At 41.8% G+C, this 15,366-nt stretch overlaps 1 protein-coding gene across 8 annotated transcripts in view; it reads left to right on the top strand.

Moving 5' to 3' along the window:
• agap1 (ArfGAP with GTPase domain, ankyrin repeat and PH domain 1) overlaps positions 1 to 15,366 on the top strand; it is a 318,347-nt gene that overhangs the window by 178,589 nt on the left and 124,392 nt on the right. The window lies entirely within an intron of this gene.

Genomic DNA, 15,366 nt, shown 5'->3' on the forward strand with positions numbered 1-15,366 from the left:
GTGAAAGCACATTTTCCAATATTCTCAGTAGATAGCCCGGCATCACAGGGCTAGCTATTTAGACACCCAGCAAGTTTAGCACTCATCAAAGTCAGATTTACTATAAGAAAAATGTTATTACCTTCGTCAGAATGCACTCCCAGGACTTCTACTTCAATAACAAATGTTGGTTTGGTCCAAAATAATCCATCGTTATATCCAAACAGCGGCGTTTTGTTCGTGCGTTCAAGACACTATCCGAAAGGGTAAATAAGGGTGACGAGCATGGCGCAATTCGTGACAAAAAAAATCTAAATATTCCATTACCGTACTTCGAAGCATGTCAACCGCTGTTTAAAATCAATTTTTATGCCATTTTTCTCATAAAAAAGCGATAATATTCCGACCGGGAATCTGCGTTTAGGTAAACAGACGAAAGAAAAGAAAGCATTCGGTCGACTCGGGCACGCGCCTAAGCCCATAGTACTCTGAGCGGCCACTTGCCAAAAGCGATAAAGTGTTTCAGCCAGAGCCTGCCTCGATATCGTTCAGCTTTTTCCCGGGCTCTGAGAGCCTATGGGAGCCGTAGGAAGTGTCACGTTATTGCAAAGATCCTCAGTCTTCAATAAAAAGAGCCAAGATGAAACACAACTTCTCAGACAGGCCACTTCCTGCATGGAATCTTCTCAGGTTTTGGCCTGCCGTATGAGTTCTGTTATACTCACAGACACCATTCAAACAGTTTTAGAAACTTTAGGGTGTTTTCTATCCAAAGCCAATAATTATATGCATATTCTAGTTACTGGGCAGGAGTAGTAACCAGATTAAATCGGGTACGTTTTTTATCCGGCTGTGTCAATACTGCCCCCTAGCCCTAACAGGTTAACTTCTTGTTAATCCAACCGCTGTGTCAGATTTCAAAAAAGCTTTAAGGCAAAAGCAAACCATGCGATTATCTGAGAACAGCACCCAGCAGACAAATCATTACAAACAGTTAGCAGCCAAGAAGAGGAGTAACAAAAGTCAGAAATAGCGATAAAATGTATCACTTACCTTTGATGATCTTCATATGGTTGCACTCCGAAGACTCCATGCTACACAATAAATGTTTGTTTTGTTCGATAAAGTCCCTCTTTATATTCAAAAACCTCAGTTTCGTTGGTGCGTTTTGTTCAGTAATCGAACAAAGCGCGGTCACAACAAACAGACGAAAAATCTAAAAAGTACCATAAAAGTTCGTAGAAACATGTCAAACGATGTTTCTAATCAATCCTCGGGTTGTTTTTGTCATAAATAATCGATCATATTTCAACTGGACAATAGCTTCATCAATAGAAAAGGAGAAACAAGAAAGGCGTGCTCCCGATCACGCGCTGGACTCATGTCTGGAAATATCCACTGTCCTCTCATTGAAAGTGGTGTTTCTCTGTCATTTTTCAGAGTAAAACCCTGAAACAATGCCTAAAGACTGGCCACATGTAGTGGAAGCCATAGAGATTGTGAACTGGGTCATAAGTCTTTGTATGGTGGATAGGCTTTTAATGGAAAAACAGGTATTTCAAAATAATAGCACTTCCTGGATGGATTTTCCTCAGGTTTTCGCCTGCCATATCAGTTCTATTATACTCACAAACATTATTTTAACAGTTTTGGAATCTTTAGTGTTTTCTATCCAAATCTACCAATTATATGCATATTCCAGCTTCTGGACCTGAGTAGCAGGCCGTTTACTTTGGGCACGCTTTTCATCCAAAATTCCGAATGCTGCCCCCTACCCTAGTGAGGTTAACAAACTATAGTTTTGTCAAGTCGATTAGGACATCTACTTTGTGCATGACACAAGTAATTGTTCCAACAATTGTTTACAGACAGATTATTTCACTTATAATTCACTGTATCACAATTCCAGTGGGTCAGAAGTTTACGTACTCCAAGTTGACTGTGCCTTTAAACAGCTTGGAAAATTCCAGAAAATTATGTCATGGCTTTAGAAGCTTCTGATAGGCTAATTGACATAATTTGAGTCAATTGGAGGTGTACCTATGGATGCATTTCAAGGCCTACCTTCAAACTCAGTGCCTCTTTGCTTGACATCATGGGAAAATCTAAAGAAATCCACCAAGACCTCAGAAAACAAATTGTAGACCTGCACAAGTCTGGTTCATCCTTGGGAGCAATTTCCAAATGCCTGAAGGTACCACGTTCATCTGTACAAACAATAGTACGCAAGTATAAACACCATGGGACCATGCAGCCATCATACCGCTCAGGAAGGAGACGCGTTCTGTCTTCTAGAGATGAACGTACTTTGTTGCGAAAAGTGAAAATCAATCCCAGAACAACAGCAAAGGACCTTGTGACGATGCTGGAGGAAACAGGTACAAAAGTATCTATATCCACAGTAAAACGACTCCTATATCGACATAACCTGAAGGGCCGCTCAGCAAGGAAGAAGCCACTGCTCCAATACCGCCATAAAAAAGCCAGACTACGGTTTGCAACTGCACATGGGGACAAAGATTGTACTTTTTGGAGAAATGTCCTCTGGTCTGATGAAACAAAAATAGAACTGTTTGGCTATAATGACCATCGTTATGTTTGGAGGAAAAGCGGGAGGCTTTCAAGTCAAAGAACACCATCCCAAATGTGAAGCACGGGGATGGCAGCATCATGTTGTGGGGGTGCTTTGCTGCAGGATGGACTGGTGAACTTCACAAAATAGATGGCATCATGAGGAATTTAAAATTGTGGATATATTGAAGCAACATCTTAAGACATCAGTCACGAAGTTAAAGCTAGGTCTTCCAAATGGACAATGACCTCAAGCATACTTCCAAAGTTGTGGCAAAATGGCTTAAGGACAGCAAAGTCAAGGTATTGGAGTGGCCATCACAAAGCTCTGACCTCAATCCTATAGAAAATGTGTGGACACAACTGAAAAAGCATGTGCGAGCAAAGAGGCCTACAAACCTGACTCAGTTACACCAGCTCTGTCAGGAGGAAGGGCCAAAATTCACCCAACTTATTGTGGGAAGCTTGTGGAAGGCTACCTGAAACGTTTCACCCAATTTAAACAATTTAAAGGCAATGCTACCAAATACTAATTGAGTGTATGTAAACTTCTGACCCACTGGGAATGTGATGAAAGAAATAAAAGCTGAAATAAATAATTATCTCTACTATTATTCTGGCATTTAACATTCTTAAAATAAAGTGGTGATCCAAACTGACCTAAGACAGGGAATTTTTACTAGGATTAAATGTCAGGAATTGTGAAAAACTGAGTTTAAATGTATTTGGCAAAGGTTTATGTAAACTTCCGACTTAAAATGTATCTAATAAGGTGAAAAAAGTATCATACCAACTCATTCATAGAATCTACCCTGTAAAGACCTTTATTATACACAGATTTCAAATAGCTATTGATAACAAATGTGTATTTTGTGGTTGTGACCCAGAGACTCTTAAACATTTATTTGGGACTGTTCTTATGTCAGAAGATTATGGAGGGAATTAGACAATTCTATTTGAAAAGAAACGACGATTAATGTTCATCTGAGAGACTCTGATGTTGTTTTATTTTGATCCAAATGAAATGGACCCTGATTTACATTTCATTGTTCATTTGTTTATCTTTCATGGAAGATTCTTTATCCATAAAATGAAGTGGGCGGAGAACAAACCCCTCTTCACATTGTTTAAGATATCATTTCTAAATAATATTTCAATTCTAAGTAATTGTAAAAACAAAAATTAAATGCATACCATAAAACGTTTTGACAAATTGAAAATGTATCTCGATATGTAATACCCCTAGGCATTTATTTTTTATATTTAACCTTTATTTAACTAGGCAAGTCAGTTAAGAAAAAACATCTTATTTACAATGCCGGCCAAACCCGGGCGATGCTGGGCCAGTTGTGAGCCTTCCTATGGGACTCCCAACCACGGCCGGATGTGACAGTGTGTCTCGGGAAGGGAAAGACAAGGCATGTAGCTAGATAACTCAGATGTTTTTTTTTTTTTTTTCCCCAAATCTTTATTTAACTTGCTGTAAATAACAGTAACATGCAAAACATAAACATAACATAACATAACAGCCAGAGGGAATCCAAAGAAATTAGAGAAAAAAAAAAAAAAACTATTATATCAAATCAAATACAGACATATATCGAATACATTTTTTTGACATATTGTTTTGTATACGTTTTAAAGATTCTACGTACTGTTCCAAATCAGATAAAAAAATTAAGAAAAGGGGCTTTTTCTTCATAAATTTTGATTTATGGATAAAAGATTTTCCTAATAAAATAAAGAGATTTATGACATACTCACGTTCAATTGTGGAATCAGTGTAGTAAAATAATATGTCAAACTTAGTAATATCAATGGTTGTATGCAATTTGCGGCTAAGATATAGTTTTACATCAGTCCAAAACACTTCACTATATAAACAATTACAGAATAAGTGTTCAATAGATTCAGTTTCTAGTTCACAAAAACTGCATTCACTGGTAACGTCAAATATATATTTAGAAATCAAGCTATTACACGGATAGCATCTATGGATTATCTTAAAGGAGATCTCCTTTACTTTATTGGTCACCATAAATCTGTGTGGAGTGAGCCAAGCACAGCGCCAGTTTACATCAAACGATGAAGCCCAACAAAATATCGCGGAGGGAATAGACTTCCTGTAGAAAATATCCCTTATTAAACGATTGTTGAATTTCGTATCTAGTAGACCAATGCCATTCACCTGAATATCGCTTACAATCGGAGATATTCCAAAATATGCATTATTCTGAAGTAAAGTTTTTATCCCACTAGGTATAGCTTTAATAACAGTGTCATATTCCTTGCTTGAAACCTCAAAGTTGTATATTTCCATAAATTCTCTCTGTGTAAATAGATTCCCACTGTTATTAACCAATTGGCTGACAAGAACAATGTTTTTCGAGAACCATTTATGGTTAAATAACATCTTATTTCTATGTAATATTGACCCATTGTTCCAAATAAAACATTTATGAGGTGAAAAGTTGTGTTTATACAACAAAGCCCAGCACATTAAAGCCTGCTTGTGAAAAACCGCCAGTTTCACAGGAATTTTACCCACAATATATGGACATTGTAGTAAAAAATTAAGCCCGCCGAACTTCTGAAAAACAAAATGAGGTATAATATTCCAGAAGCTATGAGGATTTTTTATGTACCTTTTAATCCAGTTGACCTTTGATATCTGATTAAAGAGAGTGAAATCTAAGACATTTAGACCGCCATCACAAACCCTGTTGGTGATAACATCTCTTTTTATCTTATGTGGCTTGTTTTTCCATATGAAGTTGTACAAAAGCCTATCTAAGGTACAGCAAGTGGATTTGGGAATGTCAATAGATGAAAAAAGATAGGATGCACGAGATAGCCCCTCAGCTTTGGATAAAAGCACCCTTCCTTGAAGACTTAAATCCCTCCCTAACCATGAGGATAATTTTTTTTTGACAGATTCAGTTACAGGGTTCAAATTAAGATCATTCATAGCCTTAAGATTTTTGGTGATCTTTACACCGAGGTAGGTTACAGTATCTTTTTCAGAGATGTTACAATCTGCTGGGTTGACAGCTCCTTTCACAACAAACAACTCACATTTGGAAAGATTTAAAGTCAAGCCTGAGATTTTGGAGAACTGCTTCACGATATCCAATGCTAATCTAGCTTGAGATACATTTTTCAAAAAAAGTGAGGTGTCATCCGCCAGTTGGGATATCTTAAAAATCTTCTGAGAAAATATCCATCCAGTCAGATAATAGTTGGTGGAGATTTTAATATGGTTTATTCTAATGAGACTGATAACTCAGAGTTAACAACGTTGTTGGTGAAATTAGCAATTTTTTTTGCGTTATGGTTTGCGAACCCGGTATCACCAAGAAAGTTCCAGGGTAACTTGAGTGAACTGACGTTAGCTTCATAACTAGCAAAGTTAGCTCTCTGCTTAATATCGTTGATTAACTTACCTAGCAAGCAAGCTACCTGTATGAGGTTTTGTAAAGTGCTGCAGACTGTACGGACATTGTTTTGCCTAACAGCAAATTAATGAACACTTTCAAAATGTTTCCATTCTGTGTAGCATTGTTAAAGTGTGGTAAATGCAGCATGAGTGGGTCGCTAGCCAGCAGCATAGCGGTTCCTCGAGGACAGGCTAACTAGCAATGAGTGGCGCTGACGTGCAGGAGAGAAAAGTGCCGTCGCGCTGTAAGGGGGAAATCGTCTATGCGGATGACCGCTCGTTCTCTAAACAGATACGTGAATATGTGTGTGTTTGCTTGAATTGCGTTGGTGTGTGTGTTCTTGGAGCTCTCTCCCAGGATTACTGACTCCCCAGTGTAGTTTATTTTCTGTTAGCCCAGATCTCATTAGGATGGGCTGTTGTTCTGACTCCCCCTCAAGGTGACTAGAGTTGGTGTGTGTGTGTGTGTGCGCACGATAAAGGCTGTGGAAGGAAGAAGATGCCTTCATTAGTTAGATGGTGCTCATTAAAACCTAACACACTGCCAGCCTGGCCAAGCTAGGAGTTTTCAGCACACTGGACTTTTAGAAAGAGGATGGGGCGGACTCCCACTCTGCAGCAATTAGACTACCCAAAGCCCCAGAGGTCCAGCTTTTCTCACACACACACACACACACTCTACGCTGAGTGTGGGTGTGACAGGGTCAGAGTGTCACCTAGCTACACGCGTCAGGCCGTCGTGTGTCCCTCAAAACATGGCCTCCACTGTGGTATTTAACTGTGCAGATAGACGCTCTTCTGCAAGACTTGTGTGACTTCAGTACCTAGTGGGATGTTTGTCGACAGCTTTATTGCTTTTAGAATGTTTGTTGTTTCCTGTTCTAGGTCCCGTGTGGCTCAGTTGGTAGAGCATGGCTCTTGCAACGCCAAGGTTGTGGGTTCAATTCCCACAAGGGACCAATACTGGGGAAAAGTATGAAAATGTATGCTCTCACTACTGTAAGTCGCTCTGGATGAGAGCGTCTGATGTAATGACTTGAATGTAACAAAAATGTTCCAGGGTCATGATGGGGTCATTGACTGCTGCTATTACCTGGTATTTTACCCAGGATGCAACATGGCCATTCTAAGCCTCTTCTGTTTGGGGCTGAGGGTTTGTTTAAAAAGCGAATGGCGAGCGGACATCGGCAGCTTTGTTTACAGACGGTGTTTACGGTGGCGTCTCCGCGGACATCTGCTCCACGCTCCTAATTAGCCCGTAATTACCGAAGAGATAGAGACACTCACTTCGCCAACACGTCTCTGTCAAATGAATTTACTGTTGACTTAGACACCGGGGCTGTTGGCCTAGACAGAGGGGCATGGAGCAGCAATGGGAGGTAGAGAAGGTTAAGATGCGGGTCCTGGTTCATCCTAATAGTGAAAGGTGGTCTTTCCACAGCTTCGTAGCCCATCTCATCTTGACATTCAATAGTGATTTGTCCGTCCCATCCACGTGTTAGCATGTCTAAATGCACATTCCTCTTTTATTTGGCCCTAAGTACTTTCTTCCCCATTACAACTTCTCACAGATTTGAGTTATGATTTCTTTTTTTCATGTTTGAAATGAGTCCAAAAGCATGGACGCGTGTGGTTGGGGTTGGCTCCCTTTGTGAGGAGCTGATTAGTATCATGGTAGTAATTGCCTATAGTTGTAGAGAGTGGTGTAACATTAGATGAGCACAGGGCTGGGTGGTTTTGACAGTCTCCCCCTCTGCCTCCTCCCCTCTGAGGCCTGGTTCCTCTTAGTAAGGAGTTAAATTGGATGGTTAATTCGGCTGTTATTTACCCTGTAATTCATTAGTTTCGCCCTGCCATTGGCAGCGGGCAGGCTGTAATTTCACGCTTGGCAATAAAAGATGTCTCATAATCTGCTTCATTTAGCAGCCAAAGAATTTAATGAAATTAACGGCGTCTCCTAATTAAGACGGTGAATATTAAAGACCTGCTATCAAGGCCCTGTAACGAGTGGCGACGCGATCCGCCTTCCGCCGGATTGGGAAAATATCATTTCCCAGGGAAAAGGTTGTCGCCGTGACGACCGCTCGGAGCTATTTTGGCCATGATGACATTTTTGTCATGCACTCTAACCCCTGGAAATGAGATTTGAGGGGGTTGAGGGTGGAGGGGGTTGTTCTTTTTAGTTTTGGAGAAATAATTAAATGAGAAACACACCGGCATCAATCAGAGAAGCGTGGTGGCTTTTAGATTGTGTGATGGTTCTGATCCGGTTACAGTATTCTCTACTGAGCAGTAGACTTTCTGATTGATATAGAGTTGTTCTGTCTGAACACACTGGGACTCAAGTGTCCCAATGGTGACTGTTGGTTTATGGTGCATTGTGTTTGTGTTTGTGTGTCTGTATGCTAGACCTGATTCCCTCACTGAGAGTACTATCAGTCTTGGATTAGTTGTCTGTTTCTACCCATCCTGTTGAGAAACAAGTCTCTCTAAAGAGCTTCTTTAACAAGACTGATTAGACAAAAGAAAAATTGTCTTCGACCCCAGGGGCTTCTTTTAACTCGTTCAGGAAAGGAAAGAACGAATGTGTTTCTTTTCCATCCATCCGTCCTCTCTCTCTCTCTGTCAGAAACGGTAGCAGGGCGAGAGAGGCTTTATCTGCTGATGAATTGAGACTGCTGAAGTAAGGTTTGGATAATTGAGTTTCTAATTAATTACCCAGAACTCTTATCAGATAAATCAGTTGCTAGGCTACATCTCAAATGGCACCCTTTTCCCTACATAGTGCTCTGCTTTTGATAATAGCCCTATGGGCCCTGGTCAAAAGTAGTGCACTATTTAGGGTTCTATTTTAGATGCAACCAGGGATAGAGGAAGCATTTTCTTCTTCGTTGGTATTTTATTTGATCTGGTTTTCGCTGCTCGCCCCGATATGCTCCCCTGGGCCTGCCCTTTCCTGTCCTTGCCTCATCAACGCTGACCTTGTCATAAATGCCATGATAGATTGTGTGTGTGTGTGTGTGTGTGTGTGTGTGTGTGTGTGTGGGGGGGGGGTCAGCTGTTTGTTCACCTGCAACCGTCCGACTGTGATAAGGTGAAAATCTGAGGCCGCACCAGAACCTAACCTGCTAATATAGGAAATGCACTGTAGGCTACAGTCAGAGACGGCGGAATGATTTTTGACAGGGAGTGCAGGATTTTTTGGGCCTGATTTAGATATGTTTCTGCTTAAAATTTCTGACATTTTGGTAGGCTATTTGTTGGTCAACTTCTCTGTAATTAGATACAGGCAGCTTCTCTTCTGTCATACTGTATGTTGCTCTAGAAGACTACATAAACCCTTGCTCAGCAGAATGTCATAAATGTGTAGAAGGAATGCTTTATTTGGCACCGGTCAAATTTTCTCTGTCATGTGCTTCTTTCGCGTTGCAAAGATGTTTAGGGACCGTGGAGAAAATGCAATAACTAAAAAAATAAATACATGGGAACATTTTTACAAATGTCCAAATGACATCAGTTTGACTGTTTGTCAGGAAATAGAAAGCTGTGGAAATGACCAACATGTTTCTGATCAGATCTCAGTTCTGATTGGATGGATGTTTTATGTGGTTGAAATACTATCAGTTTTTATGATGCTGATAAAGATGGCACCTCTACAGACACGGCACCTGCAGACAGTATCTAACTGTGCATTTGCATTTTCTCAAGATGCTGAAGGAAATCATATTTCTCCATTTGAAATGTAGCCTACATTTGGTGTATAGTTTTACTGCAAGAAATGCCTAAAGCTGCAATATGTAACTTTTTGGGCGAGCTGACCAAATTCACACAGAAATGTGAGCTATAGATCTATCTAAGAAGTGGTATATCTCTTCTATGTGATCTATTTCTATGCTTCCCGTTCTTAAGTTTTGTTTTTGCATCTTTTACTTCCGGTTTTGTACACCAGCTGAAAAGACAATATTTTGGGTTATGAAAAATATATTTGACAGTGGTTCAGATGGTACAATGATACACAACGACTGCTGGTTTTGTCACATAAACTGAAATTAGGCAAACTATTTTAATTTTAGCAACCAGGAAATGGTGTCATGATTTCTGCATATTGCACCTTTAACTCTTCAGGAGTTAATATTAAGGCTATGTGAGAGGTTATAGTCCTACAGTCAGTGTCCAGATTTCAGTTTCCTTTTAACCCATCTGAACAGTAGGCTATAGTTCCCTTGAGGTGCCGTAGGCCTAGTTCCCGTCTTGTGACAGTCGAATTTGAATAGCACCTCATCACACAAAACATAACAATCACAAAAAACAAAATGTAGCCTATAGATATAAATTGCACAAGAATTATACATTTAAGGATTTTTTTTAAGGTATTGTTTCATCTTTATTCACCCCACCCACCTGCCCTTCATTATCACAATATTTAATGACCCTAAACCCGACTGCGGTTATGAGTCAACCCAGCATCACTATTGTGTCAGCTATTCTCTCATGTCCATGTGCGGGTGTGCACCTACTTATGACAGTTTATTAAAAAATATATATATTTTACCTTTATTAACTAGGCAGGTCAGTTAAGAACAAATTCTTACTTACAATGACGGCCTACCAAAAGGCCTCCTGCGGGGACGGGGCCTGGGATTAAAATAAATAAATAAATACATTATAAATATAGGACAAAACACACATCACAACAAGAGAGTCATTATCTGCATGGTGAAACGGCTGTTGTCTGTTGGGGGCAGATTCCATCATGGGCATTGCACCGTAGTAGCAATCTCTCTCACTTCCTCGTTCAGCTTGTCTGTTAATGCCTTCTCTTAGAGTCAGACAAACCAGGTCCATTCCCTCCCCTCTCCACTATGTCCCATTGATCAGGGCTATAGGGACATCATGATATCCTGGCCTGGCTTCACACCACTGTCCTGACCAGTGATGATTAATGACCAGTGGTGTGGTTTGGCTGGCAGAGTGGACATCTCTTCAGGCCAGATGGCCAACGCGATAGAGGAGTGTTTGAACAGCGCCTTTCACAGAGGCATCACTCAAGACATGCCTTAGCCAGCCCTGAGCCCTCCTTCGCACCTCTTGACAGCCCCCAAGACAGGAGTTGCCTGTTTGGGAATGACACCCTTAATTTAGGCTCCTGCTCTCCAGGGACACCCAAGAACAATGGGCCCCAACTGATCCCCCGGGGAGAGATGGTGCCTCCCCCCTATCACCCAAATGGGCCGGCTGTCAGTCCCGTCAAGGGTCCAAGGGAGGGTCTATTGTCTGGAGAAGTTGATTAGTGTGTTTCAATAGAAAGGAAATGAACCTGGGGAAAGTTCTCTCCTTATCAGACTGTTTGTTTACAACTGAACGGCTCCACTGGCAGGTCTGCCTTGAGAGATTGGACAATTACACCTTGGATAGTGCAGACCAATTGAGGGTGGCTATCGAAGGCAAAGAGAGGGAGGTTTTGGAATGTTGATTGTTTTCTAGATAGCCATTTTGGACCTGAGTAAAATACAAGCCTGTTTGTTGTAGTAACAGTTGTTACGGTTTGAACATGAACCGATATAATTAATGAATAATCGCGCCCTTGCTGCACGTTTTGAGGAAGCTTTTCCTCACTAAAAGGAATGAAGGACATCATCTCCTCAGCCCCCCAGGGCGATCGACCTTTTCCTAAGCACTACCCACAATACTTCACAGTGCCTCTGTAGGAAGTGTCTCCGTAGCAACGAGGAAGACAAAGAGTATATCTGGGATGTATTTATTTCCTCCATTTATTCTTGTGCGTTGCGATCGGAAGACCTTGTGAGCTGTCAAGTCCCCCGGAGGTAAAATAGAGGCAACGTGTGTGTCACTAGTGGAGCGGGGAAGTTGAATAATGAAAGATATTACCAATCCGGAGGGTCGACGTGCCGTTCAATTAGCCTTCCCCCTGCAAACTGATCGCTTGTCATCTCCACGATGGATGGCTGAAATGAATATGCACACTTCTATCACAAACAGGGCCACACGTAGAAGAAATATTGGCCACCTAGTTCACTCCCCAGTCTGTAACGCTTGGCCACCTCTCTCTCGCTCTAGACCCCAAATCACTTTCAGGACTATCAGCTTGTACCTTTGGAAGTTGAGATCTGAGTTGGGATGTGAAGCCAGAACAGCCCTGATGTGATGATTGTCTCTTTTAATAGTGATTCAACAGTGGTTGTTGTGACACCAACACACTGAGAGGAGGAACTGAGAAAGAAACTGCATCTCTCAGCAAATACACAGTATATCAAATCCATATGATATCCTGCTCAGTTCAACATGGACCTGACTGCATCTCTATCATGCCAGGAATCATTCTGTATGGAATCATTCTGTACTGCAGAGTAGAGCTGCTTATTGGCCAGGCCTCGTTGCTGTCCTGTCTGTCGCTAGCTGCTCCCATTGCAGAGCCCTTTTTTCATTGACAAGTGTGTTTTCAGGCACCCAATTATGAGATATGCAATCATTCCCAGGCGAGGTCGTTGGTTCCTCTGCTTCCTCCTTTGTCCAAGCCAAGGGACAGGACACTACGAGGCCTTAATGAAATGTGAACAACGCCAGAGACACGGAAAGCAGGACTCTGTCTATCAAAGCGCCTGGCTGTCCATATCTTTCCCCCCTCCACCCCCCGTTGCGTGCTAGTTAGTCTTTATCCCCTCATCCCCCTCTCCTCTCCTCTCGGACTCTATTAATATCTTACTGTCTGTGGGTGTTAACACCGCGTTAATGTGGTACAGGTCCAGTGAAGTGACACGCGCAGCAGCCCGGCTGTAATTGCTAATCAGCGGACAGTTATATCCCTCTCTTGCCTAATGAATTTGGCTGAAATGCAGCGTGGGTGGGCAGCCGCCCTGAAGGGCCAGTCATCCGCAGCTGATGTGTGGAGGAGAGAGAAGAGAGAAGGATGTTAACAGTCTTGGGTCGGCGCTAATGTGTCCGAAGAACACTTCAGTTTTTTCCGTTCGCTCGATACTTCTTGCTCACCACTGCTGGTTATGTTTCCGTCTCTCTCCCTCCAGTGTGTATATAGTCTCTTAGTTTAAGTGCTTTTCCTATCCGCTAAGGATCTTTGTTTCTCTGGTCAGGGAGTGTCACAGAATTATATTGGGGAGAGATCACATTTTGCATCTTTATTGTAAACTTGATTTCAGCATGGTGACTGCATTGAGTTGCAGCCCGTGGCATTTTATACGGTCTCCCTGACTCAAGAGATTCTAGTTCCAGAAATCAGGGTTACCACACATCGATCCCATTTACCACCTATTGACGATGTGTCTTGTATTGGAAGATGAGCTATGTGTTGTAAATTCAGTGATGACTACAGTAGATGCTAGAGCGGTGGTTCCCCAAAACTTTTTTGCTTCATGACCCACCATGACCCATCAAAATTGTTGAGTGGTGAAAACACAGACTAAATAATAAGTAGAACATATCATCTTGGCAGTGGAGAGATAATGTTGCTGTTTCAAAGCTAGTCTCCTGCCATTCCACACATCCTGCCATGGAGCTGAAAGAGAATTGAGCCTTTTTAAAGCCAATTTCATGCAATTCTATACATTTTGCCATGGAGCTGAGATACATTTGTGCAGATTTTAAGATCATGTCCTACAATTGTACACATTCTGACATTGCTATAACAAAATCCAGCAGCAAAGTCCAGCTTTTATTTTGTTGATTTCTCACATTATAAGCTATTATTGAAAAATATATAGGTACTGTATATTACATTTTCTATTTGGTTTTAGTCATTTAAGTTGACACCAAAATCTTTTTTCCATCCTGAAAATGTATTTAAAACAACAAACAACCTAGATACATTTCGTCAAGCACAGTGGTTCCCAAACTGTGGGTCGCGATCCACAGGGGTCCAGGTGGGTCGCGGGATGACATTGTTTGTGCGTTGCCAAAATAATATATAAATAAAAAAATAGATATTTTTTTGCACTGCACAAACAATGTCATCCCGCTCACTCCTGGACCCCTGTGGATCGCGACCCACAGTTTGGGAACCACTGTGCTTGACGAAATGTATCTGTGTTGTTATGGTCCTCCTTACCCTGTCTCTCTGTGTTCTCTCCTATAGGGCATGTATCTGTGTTGTTGTGTGTTATGGTCCTCCTCACCCTGTCTCTCTCTGTGTTCTCTCCTATAGGGCATGTATCTGTGTTGTTGTGTTGTTATGGTCCTCCTCACCCTGTCTCTCTCTGTGTTCTCTCCTATAGGGCATGTATCTGTGTTATTGTGTGTTATGGTCCTCCTCACCCTGTCTCTCTCTGTGTTCTCTCCTATAGGGCATGTATCTGTGTTATTGTGTGTTATGGTCCTCCTTACCCTGTCTCTCTCTGTGTTCTCTCCTATAGGGCATGTATCTGTGTTGTTGTGTGTTATGGTCCTCCTCACCCTGTCTCTCTCTGTGTTCTCTCCTATAGGGCATGTATCTGTGTTATTGTGTGTTATGGTCCTCCTCACCCTGTCTCTCTGTGTTCTCTCCTATAGGGCATGTATCTGTGTTATTGTGTGTTATGGTCCTCCTCACCCTGTCTCTCTCTGTGTTCTCTCCTATAGGGCATGTATCTGTGTTATTGTGTGTTATGGTCCTCCTCACCCTGTCTCTCTCTGTGTTCTCTCCTATAGGGCATGTATCTGTGTTATTGTGTGTTATGGTCCTCTTCACCCTGTCTCTCTGTGTTCTCTCCCATAGGGCATGTATCTGTGTTGTTGTGTGTTATGGTCCTCCTCACCCTGTCTCTCTGTGTTCTCTCCTATAGGGCTTGTATCTGTGTTATTGTGTTGTTATGGTCCTCCTCACCCTGTCTCTCTGTGTTCTCTCCTATAGGGCATGTATCTGTGTTATTGTGTGTTATGGTCCTCCTCACCCTGTCTCTCTGTGTTCTCTCCTATAGGGCATGTATCTGTGTTATTGTGTTGTTATGGTCCTCCTCACCCTGTCTCTCTCTGTGTTCTCTCCTATAGGGCATGTATCTGTGTTATTGTGTGTTATGGTCCTCCTCACCCTGTCTCTCTCTGTGTTCTCTCCTATAGGGCATGTATCTGTGTTATTGTGTGTTATGGTCCTCCTCACCCTGTCTCTCTGTGTTCTCTCCTATAGGGCATGTATCTGTGTTGTTGTGTTGTTATGGTCCTCCTCACCCTGTCTCTCTGTGTTCTCTCCTATAGGGCATGTATCTGTGTTATTGTGTGTTATGGTCCTCCTCACCCTGTCTCTCTCTGTGTTCTCTCCTATAGGGCATGTATCTGTGTTATTGTGTTGTTATGGTCCTCCTCACCCTGTCTCTCTGTGTTCTCTCCTATAGGGCATGTATCTGTGTTATTGTGTTGTTATGGTCCTCCTCACC

Source organism: Salmo salar, chromosome 17 (genome assembly GCF_965601325.2).
Source record: "Salmo salar chromosome 17, fSalSal1, whole genome shotgun sequence".
NCBI lineage: Eukaryota > Metazoa > Chordata > Actinopteri > Salmoniformes > Salmonidae > Salmo > Salmo salar.